Below are 15282 nucleotides of genomic sequence, written 5' to 3' on the forward strand. Positions count from 1 at the left end.
AAGTGACATCGGACTAAGTCTCCATGTCCATCTTCCAGATTTGCATGAAACTGAAAAGATGTTTGGGGAATCACGACATAAAACTTTCTTTGAGACTACAGTGCATCAAGAAAATTCATGAAACTGAATACTTATGCTGATGGGGAGGTCCTGATCAGATTTTATAACAAATGGGAAGTAACATCCTTAGTCCTTTCCAGTTCTGATATGACTGAAACTTCCCGACATGAACATCTAGCAATGCAAGGAAAAGCCTAAATCGACAGCTTTCTGAACTGATAATGCAGTAACACATTGAGACAATCCTTCTAATGTACGTCTCTTCATTAGCGTCCTAAAGACAGCTCCTCCACAGAACCACTTCTTCTCTCAAAACATCAACAAGAAAATGGTTTAACAAGTACCGATCTCCAAGTTCGTCAATCTCAGTAAGAAAATGCTTCAAGCGTCTCCAAGCACCGGAACAGCAACCCCTTAACCCGGATAATAAACAGAAGCAGCAGCAAAACCAGTATAAAAAGGCTTCGGAGTACACTTAGGATAACAAATGTATGGCTTTATATCGAAAATGAAACAAATGACGAGCAGCTACCAGGCCATCACCACCATTGTTCCCAGGTCCACATATTGCAAGAACACGCTTATACTCACTGGCTTTGTAGACCTACCAACCCATCAGATGTCATAATTAGCCAGACATTACAATAACCAAAATACTAAATGCAAAGAAACCCAAGTAGATTTCAGCCAACAAAAGTTGGAGCAGTAACCACATAATTCCAACCCCAAGTTCTGGTAATAATGTCATGGCAGGTAGCAATGTACTTCTCTTGACCAACAGAAAGAGAAAAAAATTTGGCAATCTACTGTTAGACTGATCAGGACATTTAAGTCTACAGTTACATTATGTCCCAAGAATATTTTTTTTCACAGAATCACAGACCAGACACTCATCCTGCGTACTTTGGATGCTAATAATCCAGTAAAGTGAGACTTCCACATCAACACCATAGATATGCCGCTTGAAAGGCATTCAAGTCACAAATGGATATGAAGCACCAACCTCCAAGTTTGTTAATCATCAAGAGAAATCAATATTGAGTTAAGCTCCATGGTTGTAGTTGACAAATCTACATTAAATTCACAATGAAAATGAGAATTATAGTATCAAATATAATATTGAAGGTATAAAAATTTCACGGTAATTTATCACCCGACTCAAAAATTTTCGAGTTCTGCTAAGTCCTCCTCGATTGAAACCGAAAGTGGTGTGTATCGTAACCAATCTTGAGTACATATGAGAGCCTCCACTATGCTCAAGGTCAAGGAGCTACGAAACACGTCAAGTGCACGATCTCCCGTGCTAAATGCAGAATATGGTGCTACGGTTGAGACGGGCACTTTGACGCTCGGGAAATTTGGATTTTGTAATTTGCCCGAATTCATTAAAAAGGAAGAAAATTAAATTTTAGTCGGTGCAAATTTTGGATCGTAAGGACATAAGTAACGAATTTGGACGAGTCCTGAAATATCGTTCGATTTCGATTGGGTCTCGAAATCTCGGTCACCGCGACTTAGGATTCTAATCCTCGCGCCTAGACTTTTTCTGGACCTAACCTAGCCCATGAAAATCCAAATTTTATTCCCAATCGGTTGAGCCAAAAATCCGATCAATCCCGATTTATCAAATTACGAAATCGCCCTTGGATATTATGCAGATGAGACGAAAGAGTTTAATTTGGAAGTGACCCGTGGACCCCACCTTCATTCAAATCTTCAGCCACTTTCGGTCAAACCAGTCAAAGCTTCACTCTCTCTCCTTTCTCTTCTCTCTCTCTCCCTCACGTCTGCTCCCCCATCTCCCCTGTTCACCCACGCGACTCCCCCGAACCGAACCACTCCTCCTTCCTTCTTTGTTTTCGCGAGCCACCACCTTCTACCACCAACTACCTTCCTCTGCCGCCACTCGGCCTTCGTCCGGCCGCCGTTCGCCGAAGACCAGCCGGACGGCCGCCGGACAGCCGCCCGAAGCTCCTCGGTCAGGCTGCCTTGTTTCGGCTCCGGTGGCCTGTTGGAGCCGCGTCCACCTTGCCGGCCCCTTCAACCACCGCCGAGCACCCCACGCCACTTCCAGCCACCAATCCACCTCCCTCCGACAGCCACCTACCTTCGTGAACCGCCGCAGAACCGCGATTCAGCCCCAAACAACACGCCGCTGCAGCCTGCCCTATTTTGCGCTGAACTGCCCTCTGCCGCAATTGAGGCAGACCCACCGCCCGTCGACCACTCCAAACGGTCGCCCTCCACCTCTAGTTGCCCCACGGAGCCACCGGAAGCCGGCCACCCCCCGTAGAGCTCGGATTGAGCCCCGGCTAGCCTCCCCTGTTTCTGAACCGCCGCCCCTGTTTTTTGCGCCGATTCTGTTCCACCGCTGTTCAGCCGCCTCGACCGTCCCGCCGGTGCCGTCACCGCCACCCAAAGCTCTCCCGGGAGACCCCCGACGTTGGCCACCCTTTCCCTCATCCTTGCACGGCCTAAAACCCCCTAAAACAGCCCTCGACGCCTCTATCTTGCTCTGTGTTTCTCTGTCCCGAGCACCGTTCACGCCGGCCACCCACTGTTTCGGCCGGCTCCAGCCACCGACCGCCACCTCTGAGTCCCGAGCCGCTGTCTCAAGGTGTCGCTAAGTCTTCGAACCATCCCGAACGGAGTTGGAAGCTCGGAGTTTAAGTCGGGCCGTGAGTCGTCGTCATCGTCGTCGGGCCGGGCCGAGTTTGTAACGTCGCCACTCGAGTTGAGACCGCCCGAGCTAGTTAAATTTTTGAGTTAGCCCCCAACTCTTGGTTAGGACGCTAATTGCGTTCGGATTTAGTTTAATTAGCTAATTAGGATATTTAGGTAGATTAATTATGGTCGGGCTAGATAGAAATGTGGTTTAGGCTAAATGATCGTAATTAGTTAAGATTAGTCAATTAGCTAGGTTGTCTGTGGCTAATTGGTAAGTAGAATTGATTGATTTGACCGATTGCATTGGTTGATTGCGAGCGAACGATAGGTCAAAGACAAGTGCGCAATTGGAATTGAAATTTGAAATTAATAATCGACTTGCTGGAATTGATTAATCGATTATTGAATTGTTGGCTGTGAATGCCAGGTTTGACTATTGATTGCCATGGGGGTCCGATTAGAGGTTAATCGCCCCAAATTGCCTGGTGTGTCGGTCGATATAATTGCACATTTATGTGACCACGTATGAGATAAAATTGCATGGTTTTGCACGAAAACGGCCTTGGGCCAAGTATTTGAACATGCGAGTATGAGCATTCGACCTAATTCCAAGAAATGAACTGGTTGGTTATCGAAGTGCCTAAGTGGTCATATAATGGGATAATTCTGACGATCATTATCTTCTGGTCGATCGGTCCTAGCAATCATTGTCTTAAGGTTGCTGGATTCGCGTCAGTCATTGTCTTCAGGCTGTACGTTTGCCGGTCGCAACTTGTGATGGGCCGAAGCCTTTTAAGGATTCCTATTAGCTCTGTGCCGTGTCGACAATCATTGTCTTCTGGTTGGTCGAGCAGAATTACATGGACTATCAGAAGCCGTTGCCGGAAGTAAGGGACGATGCCCGGTCCGCCGTAAGAGCACCAACTAACTAGTGTGTTGGCACCAACCGACTAGTATGCGGGACCTATGGGTCGGACTCGATAATAAATGGACTATGTGTGGTGTCATGTGCATGCAAATCTTGTGATGTTTTGCGGTGGGTTGAATTGGTTTGGTTGGTTGATTGTTAAGTCGAGTCCGCATTGCATTATGTGTGGCCCGGAGGGTAAGCTTGCATGTGATTGGAATACTCGCTCTGTGTTGATGTGGTTGCTTGTTAGGGTGTGTAAGCGAATCAACGTCCTAACCGGGCTTAGGCATTGGCTCACTGAGATTAATTTCTCACCCCGTCGTGTTTAACAATTTTCAGACAGTGATGGAGGCCGTAAACGTTGAACCTAGAGGATTATGGTAGGATTTTTGGGAGTAGACAAGAGATTAACCTTACCCGACCTCATGTCTTTTTGAAGTCTTAGTGAGCCGCCTCGAAGAATGGGGTTGTATATATTTACCGTAGCTCAGTAGGGTTAAATTTCATCTATTCTGGCTGTTGATTGAGATCGTATTTTGTGAATTGACTATGTTAATTTTCCTCTTGTCTTGTCCCGTTGTTGTTGATTGTCTAGGAGATTTGTACGTTCCGCATGCGCTGTATTTTCATAGGTCGATAGCCTACCTAGGACACTATCATTCATGACCTGAGGCGAGTAAGGTAGGGATGTCGCGAGCTCGAGAGTCGAGGCATGACATCCTTGCCCAAGGTGGTATCAGAGCAAGGTCAGCCTGATCCATCGGGTCGTTGGCTTGGAGTAATAAGGAGCGATTGAAATTGGGATAGTTAGTGGGTTAATAATCGTTATGCATGTGATTGTTGTTGTGGATTTGAGTTATGGGGGCCGCCTTCTGACCACGCTTTGCTATGGGGTATGCGGGACTCAGTAATTTGCCTGCGAGATGAGCGAACACGGCGGGAGAGCACCTTGAGGACCCCGGACTAGGCCTGTCGGGCCGATAGGGGAGATTCTGGAGGAAGAAAGAGCGATGCGCACTGCTGAGCTAGTTGGGCAAGAGCCGACTATGGCTAGGATTCTGCAAGCTTTAGGAGCAATTTGAGACCTTATGAGGCAGCAAGTAAGGAATCGGAATGTTGCTGCCACCGCTATTGCTGAAGCCGCACCTGTGAATCAACCAACTGGAGCTACAAACGATGGGCACTTAGCCCAAAGGTTGGTGGAGCAATTTCTTAAGCTGAAACCGCCCAAGTTCTCCGGGGGTGGAGTTCCCGAAGCTGCTACTTCGTGGATCAAGGAGTTGGAGAAAGCTTTTGACCTGCTAAAGTGTACTAATGAGGATAAGGTCACCTTGGTAATGTACCGGTTGCAAGGGAATGCAAGTACATGGTGGAGAGCTTCAAAGGACAGAGTATTTCCTGAGGGTATGGTCCCGACGTGGGATGCCTTTGTGGAGGATTTTAATGGAAAGTACTTTTCGGATATCGCAAGAGAGCAAAAGATGGCAGAGTTCTTTCGCCTGCGCCAAAATCGGATGATGGTTGATCAGTATGAGGCCAAATTTGCTGAACTATCCAAGTACGCCCCGAGACCGGTTGAAAACCCTGTGGATAGGGCCAGAAGGTTTAGAGATAGGCTGAAGCCCGAAATCGGGAGCGTACTAGTGCCATTTAACCTGAAGGACTATAATGATCTCTATGAGAGAGTTCGGATGGTTGAGCAGAATCGGACCGAAAGGGCCGCCGCTTCTAGATCGCGGTTCGTGCCATCGAATAGAAGAGATATTCGGCAAGGGAAGAGGCCAATGCGAGGTAAGTGATTCAATGTCCCGCCCAATCATCGAGGATCAATTAGTAAGCCGATGCCTCACCGAGACGATGTCCGCCGCTTGTGTAATCGGAGGCATGGATCTGCTCCGTATGAGATGCATGGAGCCCGATTTGGATGTGGACAGCGGGGCCATCTCGTGAGAGACCGCCCACAGAGGCAACAAGCAAAGCCGCTGGGCGGCCAAGTGGAAGGATCGCGCCACCGAATTACCATAGCGGACCTCGGGCGCAAGGACGAGTATTTGTGATCACCCGAGATGATGCAAAGGACTCGCCAACCGTCATAGGTACGGTCCTTCTACGGAATAGCGTAGCCTATGCTTTGTTTGACCCTGGTGCTACGCATTCTTTTGTTGCGGATCAATTTGTTAGACTGTCTGGATTAATTGTGGTACCGTTAGATGTGGTTGTCAAGGTTAACGAAGTAAAGGGCCATGATGGATTGCTATCGTAAGGCGATTCAATTTAGGCCGTTGGATGGGGCCGATTTTGAATTTGTGGGAAATCGAGGAGGAAGCTCGATTGTAGTAATCTCGTCGCTATAGGTGACTCGTTTGTTGGAAAGTGGTTGCCGGGGTTATCCGGCTGTGGTAATGGATACGTCTATCGGGGAAACTACATTGGAGGATATCGATGTAGTATGTTAGTTTCCAAACGTTTTTCCCGAAGAACCGCATGGATTGCCGCCGAAAAGAGAAATAGAGTTTGTGATAGAGTTAGCTCCGGGGACGGAGCCAATCTCTAAGGCGTCGTATAGGAAGGCATTGTCAGAACCGAAGGAACTTAAGGTACGGATGCAAGAACTATTGGATAAAGGATTTATCCGCCCCGGTGCGTCGCCATTGGGAGCACTTGTGCTGTTTGTTAAGAAGAAGGATGGGTCAATGAGGTTGTGTATAGACTACGGGTAGCTAAATCAAGTGACGATCAAGAACAAGTACCCATTGCCTAGGATTGATGATCTGTTCGACCAGCTGTAGGGAGCATTGGTATTTTCTAAGATTGATCTACAGACAGGTTACCATCGGTTGAGGATCGGGAAAGAAGATATACCAAAGACGGCATTCGGGATGTGTTATGGACATTATGAGTTCACCGTGATGTCGTTTAGTCTGACGAATGCTCCTGTTGCTTTTATGGACCTGATGAATAGAGTGTTTAAGGAATTCTTGGATCACTTCGTAATAGTGTTTATAGACGATATCCTGGTGTACTCAAAAAGTTCTGAGGACCATGAATAACACCCGAGAATAGTGTTGGAGACACCGAGGATGCATCAACTTTTCGCCAAGCTCGGTAAGTGTGAGTTTTGGTTGGTTCGTGTGGCGTTCCTAGGCTATGTAGTTTACGGTGAGGGACTTGCGGTGGATCCGTCTAAAATTGAGGCAATCATGGATTGGCCAAGACCGACAACAGTAACGGAGATCAGAAGCTTCTTGGGATTAGCAGGCTATTATAGACGTTTCGTGGAGAAGTTTTCAGCTATAGCCTCGCCTTAACTAAAGCTGTTGAAAAGGATGTAAAGTATAAATGGACAGACAAGTGCGAGCGTAGTTTTCAAGAGCTTAAGCATAAGCCGACTACGGCTCCTGTGTTGACGATTCCGTCCGGTCCTAGAGGGTTCGAGATCTACAATAACGCGTCTCTCGGAGGTCTAGGTTGCGTACTAATGCAACATGGAATGGTAGTAGCATATGCGTCTTGCCGGTTGAAACACCACGAGTTGAATTAGCCGACGCACGACTTGGAGTTGGCTGCGGTCGTGTTCGCCACGAAGATCTGGAGACATTATCTGATCGGAGAAAGTTTTCAAGTGTATACCGATCATCGAGCCTCGAAGTATCTATTCTCTCATAAAGAGTTGAACATGAGGCAGCGTCGATGGATGGAGCTGCTCAAAGATTATGATTGCGAGATATTGTATCATCTGAGCAAGGCGAATAAGGTTGCAGATACCTTGAGTAGAAAATGAGTGATTGCTCAATTACGTGTGAATGAATGGTGTCTACTTGAGCAAGTAAGAGACTCAAACTTTAAGTTGGAGAGAAGTCGTCTGTCGAGCCTAGTGGCTACATTGAGAATTGAGCCTGGAATCGAGACTAGAATAAAGACTTGCAATCGACAGACCCTACTATTAAGAAGATTCTTCAAGAGGACTCAACCAAGCGAAGGGTTGATTTTCAAGTGGTCGAGGATGGGATACTAAAGTTTAGAGGACGTCTAGTTGTGTCGGTCGATCAAAGTTTAAGGAAGGATATCTTATCGGAGGCACATTGTAGCGATTATAGTATCCATCCGGGTAGTACGAAGATGTATCAGAATGCGAAGCAAAATTTCTGGTGGAATGGTATGAAAGCGGATATAGCCAAGCATGTGGCTAAGTGTTTGCACTGTCGGCAAGTCAAGGCGCAACCTTGTAAGCCTGGAGGACTGTTGCAACCTTTGGAGATTTCGGAGTGGAAATGGGAGCATATCATGATGGACTTCGTGATGGGATTGCTAAGAAGCCAAAGAGGACATGATTCGATCTAGGTTGTAGTAGACAGATTGACGAAGTCGACGCACTTCATTCCAATAAGAAAAGATTTTGCCTTAGACGGATATGCAGATTTGTATGTGAGGCATATTGTGAGATCGCATGGAGTGCCGGTGAGGATCACCTCGGATCGTGATCCCAAGTTCCTTGCTACATTTTGGAAGAGCCTGCAGGCTGCGTTAGGAACGAAACTGCAGTTTAGTACGGCCTATCATTCACCGATAGATGGTCGGTCTCAAAAGGACGATACTGACTCCGGAGGATATGTTGAGAGCATGTGTCTTAGATTTCAAGGGCGGTTGGGAAGAGCGGTTGCATTTGGTTGAATTCGCCTACAACAACGGTTTTCAGCTGAGCATCAAGATGGCACCATTTGAAGCATTATATGGTAAAGCGTGCCGAACGCCGGTCTGTTGGGACGAAGTAGGTGAAAGGAAAATCACCGGTCCCGAGTTAGTACGGCAGTCTATGGAAGCGGTCAAAGTTATCAGAGACAGGCTGAGGACCGCTCGTAGTCGTCAGAAGAGCTACGCAGGTAGGAGGCGAAGGCCACTGGAGTTCCAAGTATGCGATCATGTTTTTCTAAAATGTGTTGCCTATGAGAGGGACATCTCATTTTGGCAAGAAAAGAAAGTTGAGCCCTAGATATGTCGGGCATTTTGAGATTTTGGAGCGGATTGGAAATCCGGCATACCGTCTTGCGTTGCCGCCAAGAGCGGCTTAGGTGTATAACATATTCCACGTGTCGATGTTAAGAAAGTATGAACCGGACCCCGCTCATGTATTGAGTTATGAAGAAATCGAGCTAGATGAGCGAGCCGCGTACGTGGAACGGCCAATCAAGATCGTGGATAGGAAAGAGCAAGTGCTCCGGAGTAAGACGATTCAATTGGTCAAGGTGGTTTGGCAACACCATGGAATCGAAGGAGCTACATGGGAGAACAAGGAAGTTATGAAGAGTAGCTATCTATTTCTTTTTGAAGAATCGTGATTGTATTGTAATTTAGAGGACGAAATTTCCTAAGGTAAGGAGAGTTGTAACGCCCAGGAAATTTGGATTTTGTAATTTGCCCGAATTCAATAAAAAGGAAGAAAATTGAATTTTAGTCGGTGCAAATTTTGGATCGTAAGGACGTAAGTGACGAATTTGGACGAGTCCCGAAATATCGTTCGATTTCGATTGGGTCTCGAAATCTCGGTCACCGCAATTTAGGATTCTAATTCTCGCGCCTAGACTTTTTCCGGACCTAACCTAGCCCGTGAAAATTCAAATTTTATTCCCAATCGGTTGAGCCAAAAATCTTATTAGTCTCGATTTATCAAATTACGAAACCGCCCTTGGATATTATGCATAAGAGACGAAAGAGTTTAATTTGGAAGTGACCCGTAGACCCCACCTTCATCAAATCTTTAGCCACTTTTAGTCAAACCAGTCAAAACTTCACTCTCTTTCCTCTCTCTTCTCTCTCTCCCTCACGTCCGCTCCCTCATCTCCCCTGTTCACCCGCGCAACTCCCCTCCGGAACCAAACCACTCCTCCTTCCTTCTTTGTTTTCGCGAGCCACCACCTCCGACCACCAACTACCTTCCTCTACCGCCACTCGGCCTTCGTCCGGCCGCCGTTCGCCGGACACTGGCTGGACGGTCGCCCGAAGCTCCCTCGGTCGGCCTGCCCTATTTCGGCTTTAGTAGGTCCGTTGGACTGCGTCCGCCCTTGCCGCCGCCTTCGCCCACCACCGAGCACCCCATGCCACTTCCAGCCACCACTCCACCTTCCTCCGACAGCCACCTGCCACCATGAACCGCCGTAGAGCCGCGATTCAGCCCCGGAACAACACACCGGCGTAGCCTGCCCTGTTTTGCGCTAAATTGCCCTCCACCGCCCTCCGCCGGGATTGAGGTAGACCCACCGCCCTCCGACCACCCCAAACGGTCGTCCTCCACCTCTAGTTGTCCCACGGAGCCACTGGAAGCCGGCCACCGCCCGTAGAGCTCGGGATGAACCCCGGCCGGTCTCCCCTGTTTCTGAACCGCCGCCTCTATTTTCTGCGCCGATTCTGTTTCGCCAATGTTCGACCGTCCCGTGGCGCCGTCACCGCCATCCAAAGCTCCCCCACAAAACCCCCCCGACGTTGGCCACCCTTTGCCCCGGCCTTGCACGGCCTGAAACCCCCAAAAACAGGCCCCGATGCCTCTGTCTTGCTCTGTGTTTCTCCGTCCCGAGCACCGTTCACGCCGGCCACCCACTGTTCGGGACAGCTCCGGCCACCGCCCGCCACCCCCCAAGTCCTGAGCCGCTGTCTCGAGGTGTCACCAAGTCTTCGGGCCATCTCGGACCGAGTTGGAAGCCCGGAGTTTAAGTCGGGCCGCGAGTCGTCGTCGTCATCATCGTCGAGCAGGGCCAAGTTCGTGACGTCGCCACTCGAGTTGAGACCGCCCGTGCTAGTTAAATTTGTGAGTTAGCCCCTAACTCTTGGTTAAGATGCTAATTGCGTTCGGATTTAGGTTAATTAGCTAATTAGGGTATTTAGGTAGATTAATTACGGTCGGGCTAGATAGAAATATGGTTTAGGCTAAATGACCGTAATTAGTTAAGATTAGCCAATTAGCTAGGTTGTTCGTGGCTAATTGGTAAGTAGAATTGATTGATTTGACGGATTGCATTGGTTGATCGTGAGCGAGCGATAGGTTAGAGACGAATGCGCAATTGGAATTGAAATTTGAAATTAATAATCGATCGGCTGCAATTGATTAATCGATTCATCGAATTGTTAGTGTGAATGCCAGTTTTGACTATTGATTGCCATAGGGATCTGATTATAGGTTAATCACCCCAATTGCCCGGTTAGTCATTCGATATAATTGTGCATTCATGTGACCACGTATGAGATAAAATTGCATGGTTTTGCACGAAAACGGCCTTGGGGCAAGTATTTGAACATGCGAGTATGAGCATTCGACATAATTCCAAGAAAAGAACTGGTTGGTTGTCGAAATGCCCGAGTGGTCACATAATGGGATAATTCCAACGATCATTGTTTTCTAGTCGATCGGTCCTGGCAATCATTGCCTTCTGGTTGCTGGATGCGCGTCAATCATTATCTTCTGGCTATACGTTTGCCGGTCGCAGCTTGTGATGGGTCGAAGCCTTTTAAGGATTCTTGTTAGCTTCGTGCTGTGTCAACAATCATTGTCTTCTGGTTGGTCGAGCGGAGTCACATGGACTATCAGAAGCCGTTGCCGGAAGTAAGGGACGATACACGGTCGGCCAGAAGAGCGCCAACCGACTAGTGTGTTGGCACCAACCGAATAGTATGCGGGACCTACGAGTCGGATATGATAATAAATGGACTACGTGTGGTGTCTTGTGCATACAAGTGCTATAATGTTTTGCAGTGGGTTGAATTGGTTTTGTTGGTTGACTATTAAGTCGAGTCCGCATTGCATTATGTGTGGCCTAGAGGGTAAGCTTGCATGTGGTTGGAATATCTGCTCTATGTTGATGTGGCTGCTTATTAGGGTGTCTGAGAGAATCAACGTCCTAATCAGGCTTAGGCATTGGCTCACTAAGATTAATTTCTCACCCCGTCATGGTTAACAATTTTCAGGCAATGATGGAGGCCGTGGACGTTGACCCTTGAGGATTGTGGTAAGATTTTTAGGAGTAGACAAGGGATTAACCTTACCCGACCTCGTGTCTTTTTGAGGTCTTAGTGAGCCGCCCCAAAGAATGGGGTTGTATATATTTACCGTAGCTCGGTAAGGTTAAATTTCATCTACTCGGGCTGTTGATTGAGATCGTATTTTGTGAATTGACTGTGTTAATTTTCCTACTGTACTATCCCGTTGTTGTTGATTGTCCGGGAGATTTGTGCGTTTCGCATGCGCCGTATTTTCGTAGGTCGATAGCCTACCTGGGACGCTATCATTCATGACCCGAGGCGAGTAAGGTAGGAATGTCGCGAGCTCGAGAGTCGGGGCGTGATGTGCACGACCAAAATATCCCGAGCAATGGAAGAGAGAATAGGATATCTCAAAGAATTGACTTTCCACCAAGTTAAGATATCAAAGTCGGGACTATAACGTTCATAATCTTCTTCCAAATACTTATATAATTCAGATTTTTCTTCGAAATATTGTTGTCTTGTTTCACTAAGATATACTTCAATCATAATGTCCACACCAACCACTAGAGACTTTGTCATGCTCATTGTTCTTGTACCTTCAACCTCAAGTTGTTTTGGGGACATACACCGGTGCGATATTGCTCAAACAAAAACTTTAGAGATGTTGTTACTTATTTTTCTTAAAGTTTATGCTCCTTTGCTTTCATAAAAATGATTAATCAACCATTTCGGATACTCCCACTTATGTCAAGGGTCAAGTATGCAAGCAATGAACAAAGATAGATTGATGTTGTTCACATTACAAAAATACTTATTGAATTTGATCTTTATTTTCTTGGTCATTTCCTGCAAACTCCTATCCTTATTTTCACAATATCTATTAATTATCATAAGAATCCAATAGACATCTTCAGCGAACAATTACTAGTGACATAAGAAGTACTCGATACTTTCAAAGTCATGTCGGAGAACATCTTCAAGAAAGGAAGAATTCCCCAGGCATATTCCCAATCATCAATAGTAGGCAACCCACTCCCTCCTCTCATCTTGGAAAGCTCTTCGAAAAATTTGCAATCCTCAATATCTAAGTATGTTGAGTTCCAGCGAGTTTTCATATCTAAACATACAAGACTCTTAGACTCGATATTTTCTAACTCGATGCACTTCTTAAACCGTTGCAACCTCGATGGAGAGGACCTCACATAACGCACTGGTGAGCATATTCTAACAATTGAATGATCCATTTCTTTCAACCCCTCTCTCACAATCAAGCTCAACATATGTGTACAACATCTCATGAGGAGTAACTCACCATCCCATAGTAGAGAGTTACAATGGATGAGTCTCATCTTCAAGTATTGAACTCCCAAGTCATTAGAGCTTGCATTATCCACGGTGCTAGAAAAAATATTTTTAATCCCCCAACCAATCAAACATTTCTCCACCACTTTTCCTATAATCTCACCTGAATGTCCCGGAATTTGACAAAAATTCAAAATTCTTTTTTGCAACTTCCATCCAGTGTCTACAAAATGTGCGGTGAGACACATATAACTCAAGTTTTGACACGAGGTCCATGTGCCAGTTGTAAGAGATACTCTTGGAGATGTATCAGAAAGATATATTTTCAATTTGTTTCTTTGATCCAAGAATAACTCATAACAAGGTTGCCTCAAAGTGTTTCTTGAGGGTATTAAAAAATTTGGTTGGATTCCCCTCACGAATTTCCAAAATACCTCATTTTCTACAATCTTGAGAGGCAATTCAACAATAATGAACATGGCCGCTAAGTCTTTTCAACTAGCAGTTTGGTCAAATTTCCATAGACCAAATGAACTACCAACCCCAACAAGTTGACCCGAGGCATCTTTTTGCCTTTTCTCTACGTATCCATAAGTATATTGCTTACATATGTTTAAATGGGTGCGCATCGCAATTGTCCCTTGCTTAAAACCAATAAGAGTCTCACAATATACACATTTGGCTTTACATTGGCTATCGTCTGTCTCTTTATAGTGATTCCACACATTGGATATCATCGCAGTCCTTTTATCTGTGCTAGTAGCTTGACTCATTGAATCCACCTATCAATAAAACAAGTACAAAATCACATAAAAATCTTGTAAATGACAAAATAAATGCTAACTAGAATCGTATAAGTCCCACAAGAGCAAACGAGATTGAGCATTCATACAATCAACTAATTACAAGTCAACGTCGTCAAGCGGGGTAGCGACAACGGACCAGAGCTGGTGGAAGGAGATGAAGAAGGGGACGAGGAGGAAGAACAGGCCAAAGTAGAGTTGCTGGAAGGAGGAGGAGGAAGTGGGTGGATAATGGAACGAGCTATTCTAGGGTTTTGTGTATTTTGAGTTAGAGAAGCCCAAGCCCAAGCATGCCAAACCAAAAAAAACTGAACCAATAAAAAAATTGTGGTTCTTTCTACTAACCGAACTAAGAATCGAACTGAACCGAAAATTTACGAAATTTCGGTTCGATTCCTGGTTTGGTCCCTACTTTTAATGATCATTATTTGCTGCTACAATCTACTAACCACAAATCAAATTCAGACATTAATAACAAAGTAAAATTCTCAATCATAAATATCGTTCGAAATGAAAACTCGGAATCATGGTTCCAAATTTCACACCCATCATCGGACGCCATGAAATACCACAGGATTGCACGTTGTACACTTGTTTGTAAAATAGTTTTGACAAAAATTGATCATACAGTGACATGTCGATTCATAAATAAAATACATATTTTTTCTATTATTAGATTTAATATTTTGTATTTCTTTGGGGACAGTGAAAAGGTTACTCTTAACAAAAGTAAAAAAAAAAAAAAAAAAGCAACGTGGAGTTAGAAAATGTGTAATTGCTTTTATTTTCTATTGAAAATGACAAACTCAAAACATATTTCGCAATGGCTTAATTCACTAAAGCAATCCTCAATTTCTCGTCCAATCTTAATTCTACCCCAAACTTTAGTAGTTGTTTTTGTCCATTTAGTACCTTTAGTGGTTCTTATATCTTACGTATTCCTTGGATTATTTACAAATGATGTGCAAGCTCTTATTTTTGCAACTTTAGCCGCAACTTATATGGGCGAATCCATGGAGGATCATCGACTCGTTTTCAAAATCGTTGTTTTTTAGTTTAACCTAAGGTAATGTATGTACAACTCAAGATAATCTACTAGGGAAGATGAAAATAGACAAATAAGGTATATACACTCCACGAGGATTACTGTTCAAAGGGAAGTAGACTACTAAAAAATTTCACATTTCACTTATGTAGTAATTTATACTTCAATAAAGAATTCAAATATTGAAATAAAACAAAAATAATAATGAATCAATGAAATGTTGCTTGGTCTTCACTGCTAACTTGAGTAAGGAGTTGATTTTTGAAATTTTTTCGAGAATTCGAAAGTGAAAACCCCTTTTTAATTTGGCGTAACAACTTGAGCCAAAAAAAAGTAAACTTTCACGTCCGATTTTGAAGGGGGATCCTATAGGATACCATCCCAATTTTTCTTTTGCTAGGCCCATGGCTGAAAAACTTACTTTCCTTTGATTATGAGGGTTATTCGAATATGAAATCCAATCTTGGAAATACAGACATCCCACTTTTTTTACAATTCAAGGTTTCGATACATTTTGAAATCAA

At 45.1% G+C, this 15282-nt stretch overlaps 1 long non-coding RNA gene across 1 annotated transcript; it reads right to left on the bottom strand.

The window, feature by feature from the left end:
* Positions 1-164: 164 nt before the first annotated feature.
* LOC115729421 lies at positions 165-12185 on the bottom strand. The gene is made up of 3 exons (XR_004013948.2): positions 11975-12185; positions 1214-1400; positions 165-1130 (listed from the first exon to the last, which is right to left on the bottom strand). It is a non-coding gene; the product is annotated as an uncharacterized LOC115729421 (long non-coding RNA).
* Positions 12186-15282: the final 3097 nt, after the last annotated feature.

Source organism: Rhodamnia argentea, chromosome 8 (genome assembly GCF_020921035.1).
Source record: "Rhodamnia argentea isolate NSW1041297 chromosome 8, ASM2092103v1, whole genome shotgun sequence".
Lineage (NCBI taxonomy): Eukaryota > Viridiplantae > Streptophyta > Magnoliopsida > Myrtales > Myrtaceae > Rhodamnia > Rhodamnia argentea.